The following is an 18,693-nucleotide window of genomic DNA, read 5'->3' as shown; positions in this document are numbered from 1 at the left end:
GCCTTATACATTTAATCTACTATTGATAAGGTATCTTACCTGATAGGCTGAACTCCCTTGTTGTCTGCTTTTCCTTTTACAGCCTGAACTCCAGTCCTACTGAGCTATACCCTTTCATGCTTTTGCTTACATTAGCGTCTCTGACTAGGATGTGCTTTTTCTTCTTGATTACTTAGCTTTCAGAATAAGATAAAGTATCATTTTCTACATAACTGTTTTGGCTCTTCATTCAATCCTGTCCCAGTAGGATTGAAAATGCTTTCAGTCTTTATTGCACCTTGTATATTTCACTATCTCAGCGCCTATTGTGCTCATATTTATCTGCATCTCCAAATTTCCTTTAGCAGTGTTTCTCAACATTTTTTTTTCAATTATTGCCTTCCTTAGAAGCCTTTTGAGACAGATCTCCCTCCTTAATTGTCCCCATCCTTGTGTGAAATTATAATACCACCAATATATTCTGTATCTATTTATACATTGTATGCATATCCGTTTTTTTACATTTAAAAAAATGAGACTTTTTCATCCCCAGAATAACCAATTTTTGTCCCGTTTGGGGCAATATCACCCTTGTTGATAATGTATGCCATTATATAATACCTGTTTCTGTTAGGCGTTTTGTAGACATTTGCTGAATTAAATAAGTAATCTTGACTTTTAGAAACTTAACACAAATGCCCTATCCATACAGGGCAAATAGAGGGAAGCAAAAGAAAATTTCCTAATTTATTCTCACAGCCTGCTCCTGAGCTCCACTCCTCCTTTTCATCTATATGAGACTGTTGTTTCGACAGAATTACAGGTAGCCAGACTCCAAATGGCTAAAGCAAAAGGGATATTATGTGATGGGAAAGACTGAGTATAACTTTAACTTCAGACATAGTTTGATCCAGAGCCTCAAAAAGTGTCACCAACACCCTATTCTCTCAGTCTTTTGGGTCTACTCTGTTGTCCAACTTTATTTGACTTAGTCTCAGACTTGTCCTTCTTGGCCATAAAATGACTTCTACTAGCCCACTGGGTTATATCTTTCTAGATTTCTCTTCGAGAGGCAAGAGTAAAAGGCTTTGTTCTACTAGAGAAAATTATACCGCATTTTATTTTATTGCTTGGGGTATGTGCTAGTCATTGGACCAACCCCTGTAGCCTGGGCTTTATTGCTATATTCTGGGGCGGGATTGGGGTTGGAGCTTGGGAAGAGGGACCGTTGCATGGCAAGAATAGGCTGTTGAGTAAGAACTGAAATTTTTGGAGGCACTGGGATAGAAAAATACTAAATGGGGATCATTTTCAGTTGGGCTGTGTTATGGGCTAAAGTGTATCCTCCACAAAACTCACATGTTGAAGTGCTAACCTCTGGTATCTCAGAATATGACTACATTTGGAGATAGGACCTTGAAAGAGTTAATTAAGGTAAAATGAAGTCATATGGATGGACCCTAATTCTATATGACTGGTGACCTTATAAAAAGAGGAGATTAGGGCGCAAACACACTCAGAGGAAAGACTATATGAGGATACAGAGAGGAGACAATCTTCTACAAGCTAAGGAGGAAAAGGCCTTAGGGGAAACCAACCCTACTAACACCTTAATCTCAGACTTCTACCCTCCAGGATTATGAGAAACTAAAATTGTGTCATGGAAGCCACCCAGTCCGTGGTACTTTGTTTTGGTGCCCTAGCAAACTGATACAGGCTGAGTATCTTCAGAAAGGGAGACAGTGTGCTCACTGACTGCAGAATTAATTTTGTTTTTTAGTGCCTGTGAAATGAGGAAACATTAACAGTGGTTCAGAGGTGCTCTTGGCTAAGGGAGGTTATTATACTGGGATATGTTCTCAGTTTTTGCTCCAAGGTACTCTCACTGCAGAGGTAAATTGACATTTAAAGCTTTTTTCTGAGGTAAGTTGTAATGATGAATTTTGACACCTCAGTCCATTTAAATTGGGTCCCTTTCATGCTGCCAGAGAGGAGATTATTTTTGGTCAGCTTTTCTTTTATAATGCTCCAAGGGAGGTGCTTTGCAGAGTAGGTACAATTACCAGGTTGAAGGGCAAGGCCAGCAGTCTCACGGCTGAGAAGGGATGAAGGCATCCTCTCTTCCTTGAAACTCAGAGCAGAGGCAGAACATGGAGCACCTTCCAAAATGCTAAAAGTTATCTTTTATGGCAGCTTTCTTCATTTTTCATGTTTAATTGAAATCTGCATTGTAGACTTCTTTTTTGAATACAGTTTTCTTTAGGCATTGTGTCTGGTAGTTAAAGGGACTGCCTTTGGCATGAAATAGACCTTGGTTTATAGCCTCATTTGACACCAGGCAGTTGTGCAAGTGGTTAAGAAAGTTGTTTAAACTCTGTATTCCTCTTATTTCTAAAATTCAGATCCTGATAGGACTCACCTCATGGAACTTCTGTCAGGATTAAATGTGATGATGCTTACAAAGAATCCAGCATAATACTGGGTTAATATGAAGGGCTCTATGATACTTGTGTGCTGGGCTAGTATTAAATGGTAATAAATAAAAGTAGCACAGAATACAGAATAGACCATTTTGATCACAGTGGTGAAGAAAATAACTTTTTTTTTTTTCCATTTAGCAAGCACCATTCAAGGAACACAGAGAAGGATGCTCATCAAGCATTATTTACAGCCAGGAGTACATCAAACTCTCTTATGTGTAAACCAATCAACTCTTATTTCAAGGATGGAGCCAGATGATGTTGAAATAGGCCCCTACTTGATATATCTTTGATTGGTTTGGATTTGTTTGCTCTCTTTGTTAGTAGCTGATCATGTTTTTCTGGAATACCAGTTTCTTTTTTTTAATTTAATTTTATTATGTTATGTAAATCATCATACATTACATCATTAGTTTTTGATGTAGTGTTCCATGATTCATTATTTGTGTATAACACCCAGTGCTCCATTCAATATGTATCCTCTTTAATACCCATCACCAGGTTAACCCATCCCCCCACCCCCCCTCCCCTCTAGAACCCTCAGTTTGTTTCTCAGAGTCCATAGTCTCTCATGGTTCATCTCCCCCTCTGATTTTTCCCCCCTTCATTTTTCCCTTCCTACTATCTTCTTTTTTTTTTGACATATAATGTATTATTTGTTTCAGGGGTACAGGTCTGTGATTCAACAGTCTTGCAAAATTCACAGCACTCACCATAGCACATACCCTCCCCAATGTCTATCACCCAGCCACCCCATCCCTCCCACCCCCAACCACTCCAGCAACCCTCAGTTTGTTTCCTGAGATTAAGAATTCCTCATATCAGTGAGACCATTTGATACATGTCTTTCTCTGATTGACTTATTTCGCTCAGCATAATACCTTCCAGTTCCATCTACGTCATTGCAAATGGCAAGATTTCATTCCTTTTGATGGCTGCATAATATTCCATTGTATATGTGTGTGTGTGTGTGTGTGTGTATATGTATATATATATATATATATATATACACCACATCTTCTTTATCCATTAATCTGTTGATGGACATCTTCGCGCTTTCCATAGTTTGGCTCTTGTGGACATTGCTGCTAATGAACATCGGGGTGCACAAATACCAGTTTCTTAATTAGTTTCCCTGAAACTCAGGGTGGATTTTAGGCTCTCCAACCTGACCTACCACCCCCTTCAATCTCTTCTGCAGTGGAGTCGTTGGTGGAGGTTTCAGCCTTCTTTCCTACCAGTTTCGAGGCCTGGAGCAACTTGCTGCTGTACTTTCTGGCCCTTTTTTTGCTTATTAAAGCTCACAAGGAAACCCAATTTAATTTCATTGTCTTTTGGTCCTGAATAACAAATAAATGTAAGATAAGAAATTGACTCTAGTCATTGTAGTCTAAGTAAGCAAAACTTTGGGGTATATAAGAGATGATTGAGTTGGATGAATGTGTCAGTTCTCATTGTCATAAATATTTTATGTCAGCTGTTTCAAATTAAGGCTTTTTACATATTAATTTATGTAGCAATTTTAAATAAAGGGACCATATGACATGATATGGGCATATAAAGAGATATATTTATATTTCTTAATTAACTATTATGTAGGTATACATCTCTATGTGTAGATGTTCGTATGTATACATGTACGTAGGTATACCTATATATCCATTTACATGTATATATACAAATATATAGTATACCAGATACATAGTCAGTATTCAGTGCATGTTTAGAAAATGTGGTATAAATCCATATCACTGCTCTATGGTTGGTAGGTAACATATTAATGGTGTTAAATCTAGAGCCAGGAAATGTAATCAGGAATACTTATGGTGCTGAAGAATGGAGAGACAGCTGTGGCAGATTAAAGACAACACTGAGTTTGGAGTCATTAGATCTGGGGTTTTAATGATCCTAAACTAGAAAAAAATAAGCATAATATGTTTCTCATGAGTCTTTTTGAGCATTTAATATGAAAATTGAAGGTCGGGGATTATCCACATATGATCCAATACGTGTCACTGGTGATGAATGGTTTATTACACATAAAAGTGAATATCTGGGATGATGTATAATAGTGGAAGAAGTCAGCTTCCAGTTAGCTACATACAGAAATGAGTTTGTGAAAAATGTTTTGCTTTTCTAGGCCCCAGTCTTCTCATCTATATAAAACAAGTCTGGATCTATGTGTCTGTTTTTGTGCCAGTACCATACTGTCTTGATGATGACAGCTTTGTAATAGACCTTGAAGTCCGGAATTGTGATGCCACCAGCTTTGCTTTTCTTTTTCAACATTCCTCTGGCTATTCGGGGTCTTTTCTGGTTCCATACAAATTTTAGGATTATTTGTTCCATTTCTCTGAAAAAAGTGGATGCATTAAATGTGTAGATTGCTCTAGGGATTGCATTAAATGTGTAGATTGCTCTAGGGAGCATTGACATCTTCACAATATTGGTTCTTCCAATCCATAAGCATGGAACGTTTTTCCATTTCTTTGTGTCTTCCTCAATTTCTTTCATGAGTATTTTATAGTTTTCTGAGTACAGATCCTTTGCCTCTTTGGTTAGATTTATTCCTAGGTATCTTATGGTTTTGGGTGCAATTGTAAATGGGATCGACTCCTTAATTTCTCTCTCTTCTGTGTTGTTATTGGTGTATAGGAATGCCACTGATTTCTGTGCATTGATTTTATATCCTGCCACTTTACTGGATTCCTGTATGAGTTCTAGTAGTTTTGGGGTGGAGTCTTTTGGGTTTTCCACATACAGTATCATATCATCTGCAAACAGTGAGAGTTTGACTTCTTCTTTGCCAATTCGGATGCATTTTATTTCTTTTTGTTGTCTGATTGCTGTGACTAGGACTTCTAGTACAATGTTGAATAGCCGTGGTGATAGTGGACATCCCTGCCGCATTCCTGACATTAGGGGGAAAGCTCTCAGTTTTTCCCCATTGAGAATGATATTTGCTGTAGGTTTCTCATAGGTGGCTTTTATGATATTGAGGTATGTACCCTCTATCCCTATCCTCTGAAGAGTTTTGATCAAGAAAGGATGCTGTACTTTGTCAAATGCTTTTTCTGCATCTATTGAGAGGATCATATGGTTCTTGTTCTTTCTTTTATTAATGTATTGTATCACATTGATTGATTTGTGGATGTTGAACCAACCTTGCAGCCCAGGAATAAATCCCACTTGGTTGTGGTGAATAATACTTTTAGTGTACTGTTGGATCTTATTGGCTAGTATTTTGGTGAGAATTTTTGCATCCATGTTCACCAGGAATATTGGTCTGTAATTCTCCTTTTTGATGGGGTCTTTGTCTGGTTTTGGGATCAAGGTAATGGTGGCCTCATAAAACGAGTTTGGAAGTTTTCCTTCCATTTCTATTTTTTGGAACAGTTTCAGAAGAATAGGTATTAAGTCTTCTTCAAATGTTTGGTAGAATTCCCCTGGGAAGCCATCTGGCCCTGGGCTCTTGTTTGTTGGGAGATTTTTGATTACTGCTTCAGTTTCTTTAGTGGTTACACCACACACAAAAATATACTCAAAATGGTTGAAAGGCCTAAATGTGAGACAGGAGTCCATCAAAATCCTAAAGGAGAACACAGGCAGCAATCTTTTCGACCTCAGCCGCAGCAACTTCCTCCTAGAAACATCACCAAAGGCAAGGGAAGCAAGGGCAAAAATGAACTATTAGGACTTTATCAAGATAAAAAGCTTTTGCACAGCAAAAGAAACAGTTAACAAAACCAAAAGACAACCAACAGAATGGGAGAAGATATTTGCAAATGACATTTCAGATAAAGGGCTACTATCCAAACTCTATAAAGAACTTATCAAACTCAACACCCAGAGAACATATAATACAATCAAGAAATAGGCAGAAGACATGAACAGACATTTTTCCAAAGAAGACATCCAAATGGCCAACAGACACATGAAAAAGCGCTCAACATCGCTCGGCATCAGGGAAATCCAAATCAAAACCTCAATGAGATACCACCTCCACCAGTCAGAATGGCTAAAAGTAACAAGTCAGGAAATGACAGTGTTGGAGGGGATGTGGAGAAAGGGGAACCCTCCAACACTGTTGGTGGGAATGCCAGCTGGTGCAGCCACTCTGGAAAACAGTATGGAGGTTCCGCAAAAAGTTGAAAATAGAGCTACCATATGACCCAGCAATTGCACTACTGGGTATTTACCCCAAAGATGCAAATGTAGGGATCCGAAGGGGTATGTGCACCCCGATGTTTAAAGCAACAATGTCCACAATAGCCAAACTATGGAAAGAGCCAAGATGTCCATTGACAGATGAATTGATAAAGAAGAAGTGGTATATAAATACAATGGAATATTATGCAGCCGTCAAAAGGAATGAAATCTTGCCATTTGCAATGACGTGGATGGAACTGGAGGGTATTATGCTGAGTGCAATAAGTCAATCAGAGAAAGACATGTATCATATGATCTCACTGATATGAGGAATTCTTAATCTCAGGAAGCAAACTGAAGGTAGCTGGAGTGGTGGGGGTTGGGAGGGATGGGGTGGCTGGGTGGTAGACATTGGGGAGGGTATGTGCTATGGTGGGCACCGTGAATTGTGTAAGACTGTTGAATCACAGACCTGTACCTCTGAAACAAATAATACATTATACGTTAAAAAAGAGAAGATAGTAGGAAGGGAAAAAGGAAGGGGGGGAATCAGAGGGGGAGATGAATCATGAGAGACTATGGACTCTGAGAAACAAACTGAGGGTTTTAGAGGGGAGGGGGGTGGGGGGATGGGTTAACCTGGTGATGGGTATTAAAGAGGGCACATTCTGCATGGAGCACTGCGTGTTATACACAAACCATGAATCATGGAACACTACATCAAAAACTAATGATGTAATGTATGGTGATTAACATAACAATAAAAAATTAAAAAAAATAAAAATAAAATAATAAAACAACTCTGGAGACCAAAGGGCTTTCTAGGTCATATCTAAGGACATTACTCCTCTAAGTTTCCAAGATTCTGTCTTTGGTTTGTAAAGGCGAGCGTGTTGATTGCGGTGGCAGGCCATGTGGCTGGGAGATGGTATGGGAATGGAGCAGAGGAAGGAGGCATTAGAATCAAGAATATGAGTTAGTGTGGCTGTATAGAAAGCGCATAAGTCCAAGAGTTTAGAGTATCTAGGTTCTAACCCTAGCTGTGCAGATTAGGAGGAATCACTTAATTTCTTCAGCCTTACTTTTCTTACTTATAATTGGACTATTTCCAGTGACAATTCTCACCTCATTCCAAACTCAGTAGTCATTGCATCCCTCAATAATTGAGGTAGTCAGGTAATATGGTAAAGACAGAGACCAAACTGGCTCACAGCTACTTTGGGAATATTTGTTGCCTATCTTAAATACTTTTCTCTATAGTTTTATAGCATTTTTAAAGATAGATTTATTTATTTATTTATTTACTTACTTACTTACTTACTTACTTATTTGAGAGAGAGAGAATACTAGCAGTGGGGAGAAGCAGAGGCAGAGAGAGAAGCAGACTCCCCACTGAGCAGGGAGCCCTGATGCAGGGCTTGATCCCAGCACCCTGAGATCATGACCTGACCTGAAGGCAGACGCTTAACTGACTGAGCCACTCAGGTGCCCCTATAGTAGTTTTATTTACAAAACTTTCCATAGTTTCATTGCCTTATGTAAAATAGCATGGTGGTTCAGAGTGAGGTGTCTGAGACAATCTTCCTGGGTTTGAATTTCAGCTTCATTACTTGAGCATATGATGTAACTAGACATTTTATTTAAGCATTCTTTACCTCCTTTCTCTCATGTTTAAAGTGCCCATGATTATAGTACTACTTTTCAGGATTGTCATGAGGAGTAAACGAGTTAAAACATGAAGAGCTTGGAATGGTGCCTGCTATGTCATCCTTCCTCCCTATCCCCCTGCCCTTCCTCCCTCCTTCCCTTCCTTCCCTCCTTCCCTCCTTCCCTCCTTCCTTCCTTCCTTCCTTCCTTCCTTCCTTCCTTCCTTCCTTCCTTCCGTCCTTCCTTCCTTCCTTCCTTCCTTCCATTTCCTGAGGCTACTGTGTCTTTTCTTCTCACGGTGCAAAGCTGATGGGAATTTTTCAGGCCTTTCTGGGAAAAAGCTTATCCTATGTAGAATCAGAACTTAAACCAATAGCCAGCTAATTTGATCAGTGCCATAATGTTGCCTCAGATTCCCAAAACATTTCTACCTGATACTTGTGGATTTTCATGCCCCCATTACTCAAAGGGAGACTAAAATATTTGGAAAAGGCATATGTGCCATTGTTTTTGGTCTTGAGCTGGGACACGGGTATTTCACACCCTTCTGGAGTTCTCTTTAATCTCTCCCAAGATTTCTGATCCAGGTGAGGAAAGAGGAGGGCAAAGCACAATGAGATAGAGATAGGATAAAAGACCAAGATGGATAGTCTCTAAAACTGCCTGGAGGAAAACCATCACAACAAGAATGAAATAACAGGAACCACACTGATGATATGGCTAATTTTATATTGCTTGGCAATTCCATTATGTTTCTGGCAATCATTAATATGTCCTGAGGAAGATAAGGAGGTATGGGCTTGCTTCTCCCATCATCCCTTCTCTTGATGCTCCAATTCTTTAATTTATTACATCATCTTTTGTACTATGGACGTGTAGGACACGTTATATAATATTATTTATGTTTGCCTTAGGGAAGATCAAACGTGCATCCCATTCATCTCTTACGTTTAAAAATCCCTAGCATAATGACGTGTATATAAAGACGCTCGGTGCATGTTTATTGAGTAATCCATTGGATAAAGATTATGTATAGGGCTCGTGAAACCCTATCTAAGCATATTTTTTAAACCAAATTAAGTAGAAATTATTTTTCATTTTTATTATTTCACAGTGTCAAACATTCAGAAGTTTGTTTTAAGTGGATTTTTTTTTTTTTTGCGTTCATGCAACGGACATAATAGTTTGACGGCTTTTGTTCTCTACACAGAAATTTTCAAAGCATTCTAATAATAAGTCCTGTGAAAGGTTTTGACCATAATGGTTTTTCAAAGCTCACGCACAAAGAAACTCAGTTAAGATTGGGCCATAAATAAGACCTCAGTGCTGAAGCAGGGGAAGGCCCTGTATATCTAAACCCATTAAATGAATCATTTATTTTGCTACTCGTCCATCATGTTTTGAAGGTCGCATAACAATGCTTATTTCTTATGGCCCGTCGGCAAGGTGTAGAATCAGATGCTGAACCAAGTCCTTGAGTCAAATACTTGAGATGGGTAATTGTATTTCCAGGACTAATACCTGCAGCAGGGAAAATCAAATCCCATGCCCTGGTGGTGGGTGGGGGGCGGGTGAGCACAGTATGCTGCTAGGGCAAGAAAGGGATTTCTCCATATTGCATGCAGCCTCTGAATAGTCATATTGAAATACTTTTGGAATGTGCTCAGCTTTTTTGTCTCCCCCAGTCCATGACCAGGAAACTTTTACAGGTTGAGATGGGATAATAGTTTTGAAAGGATGTGTCTATAAAACAGATGGATCTGGGTTTGAAACTCCATTTGGCCACCCACATACTCTCTATTACTAGACAAGTTACTTAACCTCTCTGGACCTCCTTTTCCTCTTGTAAATTGAGGCTAATGCTATCTATCTTAGAGGACTGCTGTGAATTAATGGAAAGTGATTTCCACAGTGCCTGACACATTGTAGATGCTCAGTGTATGTTAATAGTCATCATTGCCCTGTTCTTTCTTACAGCTGGAGTCACATCTGGTTGGAATCCTCCCCAGAGCTATGCACAAGAGCCTCTGACAAGTCCGGTAAGATCGCTCTTCATGTTGCTTTAGATTCTATTTATTCTTTCACGTTTTTGTTAAAGTTTAGTATATTAAGTTATAACTTACATGCAGTAAGGTGCAAAAATCTTATGTGTATAGCTCAATGGATTTTAACATATACATATACCTGTGTAACTACCAGCCTGATCAAGCTAGAAAATATTTCCAGCACCCAGGAGGCTCCCTTATGCCTTTTTCTAGTCAGGTGCACCAAGGACTAGCTGCATAATGCATAGCTCAAGGTCCAAAATGAAAATGTGGGACCCCTTGTTAAAAAAATATTAAGAATTTCAAGACAGTGAGAACAAAGCCTTAAACCAAGCACAGGACCTTTCCAAGTGCAGAGCCCTCTGAGACATGCACCCATGAAGCCTGCCCTGATTACGTTCCCCGCCACTAGGACACCTTCTGTCTCTACTCATGATGGTTGTGAACTTGATATAAATGGAATTATACAGTGCATACTCATTTGTGCCTGTTTTTTTAAAATCCCTCAACATAATATCTGTGGGATTCATCCATGATTTTCTATGTTTTAGTAGTTTCTGTTTTTCTTGCTATGTGTATTCCATTGTAAATATATAATCACAATTCACTTATCTATTCTCCTGTTGATGGATATTTAGGTTATTTCTAGCTTTTGGCTGTTAAAAATAAATCTGCTTATATATGTCTTTTGGTGGACATATGCAGTCTTGGGCATATGCTTAGGAATGAATTTGATGAGTTACAGATAAAACAATCTAATAGGTACTTCATGCGAAATGATTATGCCTTTGGAAATGCAAAATTAAAACCACATGAGATCCCACTAAACATTTACTGGAATGACTAAAATGAAAAAAACTGAAAAGTCCATACCTTGATGAGGATGTGGAAGAATTGGAACACTCATGTATGCCGGGGGGAGTAGAAGTTGGTTCAGTTTTTTGGAAACTTTTGGGTGGTGTTTGCCTAAGCTCAACATATACCTGATTTATGACCCAGCAGTTCTACTCCTGGATATATTTATATTTTACAGTCTTGAAGTCACTTTGAAACTTATAAAATAAATTTCAACCTGATTCTTGCTTTATTAATATGCTACAGCGGCCATTTGCAGTAGAAGTCAGTCATACCTAGGTTGCTGGTCATGATAACTGGGTGTTTTATATATCCGCTTAAAAGCTCCTGCTGTATTCTGTTTTCCCCCTCATAGGCAAGAGACGGGTCAGGAAAGAGGTGGCCTGGTGAGATAGCAACACGTCATGATGTCATGATTAAGAACCATCTTTTATTTCCCTTTTCCTTATAGCTTATTAGTGGAGGAGAGCAGGAATACGACACATAGGCACTTGGTGTTCTATGATGTGAATGTTAACGGGCATCCCTCTAGAGACATGAGTGCAAGCTTGCACTCATGTCTCTAGAGGGATGCCCGTTAACATAAAATTTACAAACAATTTTACATTGCTTGTAAAATGTATTCAGAAAGTCCCTCATCACAAATGTGACATCGAAGCGGGCTCAGTCTCACCCACTTGCTTAGCCCATGAGTTTCCGAACTCCAGCCCATAGAATATGGCCTGGTGTCCTGAGGAAATTTTAGAAAAGCCGTATTCCCTGGTATTATGTCTTGGAGATTCTGATTCAGCAGATCTGGATTAAGACCCAGAGTCTGCGTTTTTGAGAAGAACATCTTCTTCTGATGATTCGGCAGCCAGTGCTGGCCAAGGCAGAGCCTGTAACAACAACAGCCTTTAAAACCAAAGGCCTTTGCTAACCTCTGCCTATTCAACTGGAGCACAGATACTTAGCTGCTCTCACCAACTTCCTTCCCAGGTGGCTGCACCAATTTCTTAATCTCTGTGAAAGTAAAAAATTAAAGCGCTAAGAATAGACTGATGTCACCACTCATCTAACAAGAATATAATCCATCTCCTTTGGCAGAACCTACTTGTTGGATGGATCCTTCTTGAGCTAATTCTTTTTTTTTTTTAAAGATTTTTTAATTATTCATTCAAGACACAGAGATACAGAGAGAGAGGGAGAACATGAGCAGGGGGAGAAGCAGGCTCCCCGCGGAGCAGGGAGCCCAATGTGGGGCTCGATTCCAGGACCCTGGGATCATGACCTGAGCGGAAGGCAGACGCTTAATGACTGAGCCACCCAGGCACCCTCTTGAGCTAATTCTTAAGCTAATCACTTTGTCCTTGGCCCTTTCAGGTGTCTCTGACAGAGCCAGCCTCTGTAGCTAAGGCAGGTAACAATTCTTTTTTTTTTTTTTTTTAAAGATTTTATTTACTTATTTGACAGAGAGAGAGAGAGATAGCGAGAGCAGGAACACAAGCAGGGGGAGAGGGAGAGGGAGAAGCAGGCTTCTCGCGGAGCAGGGAGCCTGATGCGGGACCCGATCCCAGAATCCCGGGATCATGACCTGAGCCGAAGGCAGACGCTTAACGACTGAGCCACCCAGGCGCCCAGGCAGGTAACAATTCTGAGCATCAGTTGGACATTTACTCTGGCTTAGTCTCTTTGCACATATAGTATCTCATTTAATCCTTATGACAACTTTTGCAAGCTTGATGCTACGATTATACTTATTTTATAAGTAAAAAAAAAAACAACAAAGACTTGGAGCAGTGAGATGTAATTGCCTGATTAGTGTTCCAATAAATAGCTGGGAGGGCCATAGCGCTATAAAACTTGCAGACTGGGGTGGGTGTTTGGGGGTTACTAAAGAGAAACCAGGGTTTGAACTCAAGTCTTCTTGATTTTCTAGATGATATTTAGTGTCTAGGCCCAGCCTCCATTGCCTCTCTGCCCCAAACACACTGTTTATGTAACAACATATATTGCATTAGAACATGGCTTTTATATGTCATATTATAAATGTCTGACTTGGAGTTCTGGGACTCCAAGGAAAAAGGTCTTCACTCTGTTGTAGAGCTGATCTGTTTTCTATCAGGCATGCGGAAGTATAGGGATCAGGGGTGGTTTCATAATGAGGCCCCACTGCAGGCTGTGCATGAATAGGATTGCTCTTCTTAGTTATGTTTTCCTGATGCCCACAGTAGTTTGACCTAAGTGAATAGATAATTACTCAGGCTGTTGCAAACATTCCGATCCATTTGGTGATCCCTTTATTAAATGAAACAGGCCCTTTTATTCCTTTTCAGATACTGCCTGTTAATAGAATAATCTCAAAGCTATTAGCATTTAAAGAGGAATTAGACAAAGATGTCCAGAATTGTCCCTTCTCCTGGCTCTTGCTTGCTCATGGGACCCTTGCTTTAGCTAATTAGCCTGAAATGAATATTAAGTGCATTGATCTCTATCAAATGCATCCTGGAAGGAAAGCTTTTGTGAAAGTCATTTCAGTTGCAGACTTAGGTTGCCCATACCTAAGTGTCTAAACCCAAAACAATAGGCACTGGGAACATTCCAGAATTCAAACAAAACAAAACAAAAAATGCGCAGAAGATGACACAAGAAGGGCTTTTCCACCTCTTGCAATGCCCTTCTTTAAGTCCTAAAGCCACATGGTTTAGCTTTATTTTTTCATGGGAACCAACTAGAGAAAAAGATATAACATCTCTTTCCTTTTACTTTTTCACCCCCAGCAAAACTTGTAAGACCTTTGTCTCACAGCATGGCGTAGAGAGGACGTGTTCTGCTATGGGAACCCACAGGCCTGGGGTCACACCCTCGCTTAAGACTTATATGAGCTGTGGGACCTTGGGCAGATAATCTCCTTAAGTCCAAATTTGTACACCACTAATACGAATAAAAATCTTTAACATATTTCTTATGTGATAGGGTTGTGAAATGGACATCGTAAAATTTATTCAACAAATATCGGTTATTAATAATAAAGACTGGGATAAGAGTCCTGGGACATGGCATCAAAAAGCGGCAAGATTCTAACTCTTAGCAGTTAATTGTTAAAATTACCAGAGGAAAGAAGAGAGTTGTGTTTTCTTCTTTTTTGAGGGACATTGTGATGTGGCATTGTAGTAGGGGAAAAAACACCCTGAAGTTTGGTGACAATAAAGACCTAAATATGAATCCATGTTCTGTTTCTGATCTAGGGCATACTGCTTTAAGCTCTTCGATCTGTAAAATGGAGATGGTTACATTTACCTCTGAGTGCTACTTTGTCTGGATTTGACAAGAAATATTTTTCAAACACCTAGCACAATAATTGTGCTCAGTACTCTGTGGTTCTGTTTTCCTTCTTCCTTTTCTGGGACAGGTATTAACCCCTCCCATTAATATGAATGCTCCTCCCATTGCTAGAGCTGGAGAGAAGAGGGTAGAGTTGGAACGGTGAGGGGCAAGCAGATTGGCAGGTGAGTGTGCGGGAGAGCTGCTGGGAAGCCATCAGTGGGGGGTTGCAAAGGTGGGATGCCGTTTAACCACCTTGCAAATCACCCCAAGACCCAACTGAAATAACTCCTCAAAACTTCAGGAAGCCTAACCTGATTTTCAAAGAAGACACCAAACACACACACACTTGAAAACGTGTTTGCTAATTTTCAAGCCGTTTCCTATTTCTTGCCATGTCACCTTGATTTCATAGAGCAAGACTGTGTGAATTGGGTTCTGCTCCCTAGCTCACTCCTGTGCTTTGCTGCAAAAGGAAGAGTTGGTAGGAGAGTAAGGGAGAGAGTAGAACAACATCTGTGCTTCTGAGGACGGGAAAGTCTCTTTTCTCATCAACAGTGACAAATCCAGGGCCTGCACCTACAGACCATGTCTCTCTAAGCATCCATCCAGGCAAAGCCACGTGGGGTGGGGGCGGGGCCCCCTCTCAGACCCGACTTGGATTCCTCTACTTCCTCAGTCTTCTCAATTCTCTATCTGTTGCTTAGAGCACCACAGGATTCAGAGCCCTCCTGCTGGAGCTGCAGGGCCGGCTGCAGATCCCCTTTAATTCTTCCCAGCATTTGAGTCACACATGTCTCCGTCACAATAAGGCACCTGCTCGCATTGCCCTTGTCACCATGACAACCAGCACTGGCCGGGATGAGGTAGGCAGCGCAGAAGGAGGTTCATGTTCCTGCTCTCCTGCTGGTGGTGCTGGTGACATCCAGTCCTTCCCATGGCCAGTGTGATGCTGTCTTGGTGGCCTTTTACCTCCACTTCTGGGGCCAAGGGAGAGGTGGGGGCGGGGCTGAAAGCTGAATTCCAGAAGCAGCTCAGGTGTTGGAAGGAGATGTTCCCAGGCTCCAGGGCATAGAGAGCCACCTTTTTTCTCCTGTCAGTACTGTCTGAGCTACAGTCTTTTAACACATGAGGTGCTCTCCTCATGAGCAGGAGGAAAAGAGGAAAGAAAAAAGGAATTCGGTCAGTTATTTATCGGGGCTTCCTGACGCTTAACAGGCCACTTGTCTCACAGGGCCGCTCCCTCCCACCACCACCGTCAAATGAACTGGTCTCAGCAAGTAAAGCAGAATGAGAAATACTGAATCTCTGTAATAACAGGGACAGGCTTGGGTCCCAGCCTTGCACCGTCTAGTTATGTGTGCGTATCACTCCTGACCTCTCTGAGGCTCTCAAATTGAGCAATGGCTGACCAACAGATCCATTGTCGATTCATTGTGAGGGTGAAAAGACTGTGATAAATGTCATGTATGCCAGCACATCTGTGACCTGAAAGACAAGTAACTGTGGCTTTTCCTATATTACCGTGGACGTAGAGGTGTCAATAGGTTAAGATTACGGTTTTGAACTTCTTTTTTGGCAACAGTGGGAATTAATTGAAAGTTTGTCCCCAGGATCTTGAAACAGCCAGTTTGAATACTCTGTTCAAAAAAAAGGCATTTTTGAGGTGTGCTACTGGGACCTGTAGCATCAGCATCACCGGGGGGCTTGTTAGAGATGAAAATTCTTTGGCACAGCCCCCAGATCTACAGGAGCAGAGTTCTGGAGGTGGGACTCAGCAATCTGTGTTTTAACAAGCTCCTGTTTAAATTGGAGAACCAGTCGCTCTAGCGGAAGTAGAGAGCGCACTTGACGCAGAGCTTCTTGGGGACAAAGAGGGCACCTTGCCTATTTTTAGGTTTCTGGTGCTTAGTAGAATGACTGACACTATATTCTCTCTGCAAATGTTTGCTGGGTGAATGGTTCTCCTGCTGTACTCTTGGTATGGGTCCAGCATCGACCCACCGTGACTTTGTTTTCTTTGTTTTCTGTCCCCTGTGCAACCATGAGCAGTAGGAGAAACTTGCCGCCCACCTACAGTCTTTCTTGATATTCCCATTCTAGAGTCAAAGACATAGGGAACACTATTAAATACAGTTAAACAGGAAAATTTCCCTCTGACTTGACCTATCAGATCTTTTACTTTTTAATAAGCTTCTGTGCTGTGGCTTTCCAGAAGGATGTGGGCACTGGCTCAGGCATCATGCTGCCTCCAACACTCCTTAGTCATGTGATGGGCAAATTTAAGACTTCTCAACCTCAGTTTTTTTTTTATTTATTTTTTATTTTTTTTTAAAGATTTCTTTATTTTGAGAGAGTGAGAATGAGAGAGAGAGAGAGAGAGAGCACATGAGAGGGGGGAGGGCCAGAGGGAGAAGCAGATTCCTCGCTGAGCAGGAAGCCTGATGCAGGACTCGATCCCGGGACTCCAGGATCATGACCTGAGCTGAAGGCAGTCGCTTAACCAACTGAGCCACCCAGGCGCCCAGTGTTTTTTTTTTTTTTTAAATCATTATATATTTGTCATATTCATAGCAGCACTTGCTTTGGTATACAGATTATACAAATTTAATGAAAATATGCTAACTAATAATAAACATTCAACAACTGGATTCTCTCTTATTATTATATAAAGTAAATATTGAAAGGGAGGACTTGAGGTTTTATATTTTTTAAAAAATCTGCCCAAGTTTGAGTGGCGTACTCCCTGAACCTGGGATGAAAAGACAGGTTCTTCCTCGATCTATTTAGTTTTCAGTAAAGGAACAGTGTGGTGAGGCAGCGTTTGGGGAATAGATAGATCTGATAAAGAGGAGGGTCTCACTAATAAGTATGAGCTCTTGTTAGTTTTATTAGTATGTGGAAAATAACATTTTGGGAAATCTTAGTTTTCCTGGTTGCTCGTGGCTGGTTCTCCAGCAACTGCAGTGAGAGTGTTGATTATTTTGGGAAGGGGCAAGGACAGCCTAGAACCCAGCCCTGAACTTCCGGTTCTAGTTTCTAAGTTCACAAGGAGACTGAACAAGGGCTTTTGGTGGGGATAAAAATAAAAACAAAAACTGGCAAACTGGCTTTGGTGAGAGAGAAAGGGATTTTTCTGGGAACACCCATAGCTGGGTTTACATGTTAATCACCAAGGGTAAAAGAAAAGGGTATAAAGATGTTATGAAAAGGAGGCAATAAGAAGAATAGAGAGGGGAAAGGAGGGAGGGAGGTGGGGGAGGGAGAGGGTAAAAATAGAAGAGAGAGCAAAGAAACAGCATGAGAGAATGATGCTGGGAATTCTGAAAACATTGGTTAAGCACTCCATTTTCTGAGCCTAGACAGAAGATTATTGGAAGACTCAGAAACACTGCATGTGGCACCATGAGAAAATAGAGTAGGAGTGTCCAAGGGAGGTCCTTAAGTGGATGGACTTGAGGTTAGCCCCATATTGTCCCCCACATTGTAGCCAGATTTGGAGAGAGAAGTCAAAATTTTCTTGTTGCCTTTGGGAATAGAGAAGTGCTCGGGACACTAAAGAGATCAGGACAGCCATGTGTGTGAGGCATTGGCAGGCCCATCATCATTGTCATCATCATTCCAAGTGTTAGCATCACGTCCAAAGACCAAATAGAACTTGCCACACTTTAGTAAATGACATTGTAGAATAGCAACCAACTATACATAAGGATGACAACCAGACAGAGACCAATACCTAGGAAAACAAATTCCACAAGTCTCCCCAAAGGAAGGTTATTTAGAACCAGAGATAATTTTCTCAGATCAGGTCAATGTGAAAAGTATCTGGGAACATAAGTCTCTTTCTTGCAGTTCATCCTTGACTTATTTTGCTGAGAGATGAGCAAGGGGAGGAAGGGGAGAAAGAAATACTGAAAACCAGAGTAATCAGAAAGTAAATGAAAGAATAATGCTTGAGTTTGGTGAAAACAAAAAAAAAGAAGCAAACAGTAAGCTTAAGGTAACTTAAGCTTAACTTAAGTAGCTTAAGTGGAGAGAAGGTGGAATAATTGGTCCTCTCTGAGTAGATGGTTAGTTTGGTCCAAGTTCCAGCTAAAAGCCAGTAAGATTTCCCTTTTTCACACAAGAGTCATAGAATATAAATGTCACAGTCTCTACCATTACTTACACATGGCATGTTTGACTGAACTTTGTGGGAGGCAAGAGGAGACCCTCTGTCACATGGAAAGGCTTGT

Source organism: Zalophus californianus, chromosome 11 (assembly GCF_009762305.2).
Source record: "Zalophus californianus isolate mZalCal1 chromosome 11, mZalCal1.pri.v2, whole genome shotgun sequence".
Taxonomy (NCBI): Eukaryota; Metazoa; Chordata; class Mammalia; order Carnivora; family Otariidae; genus Zalophus; species Zalophus californianus.
Note: the sequence above shows the minus strand (reverse complement) of the source record.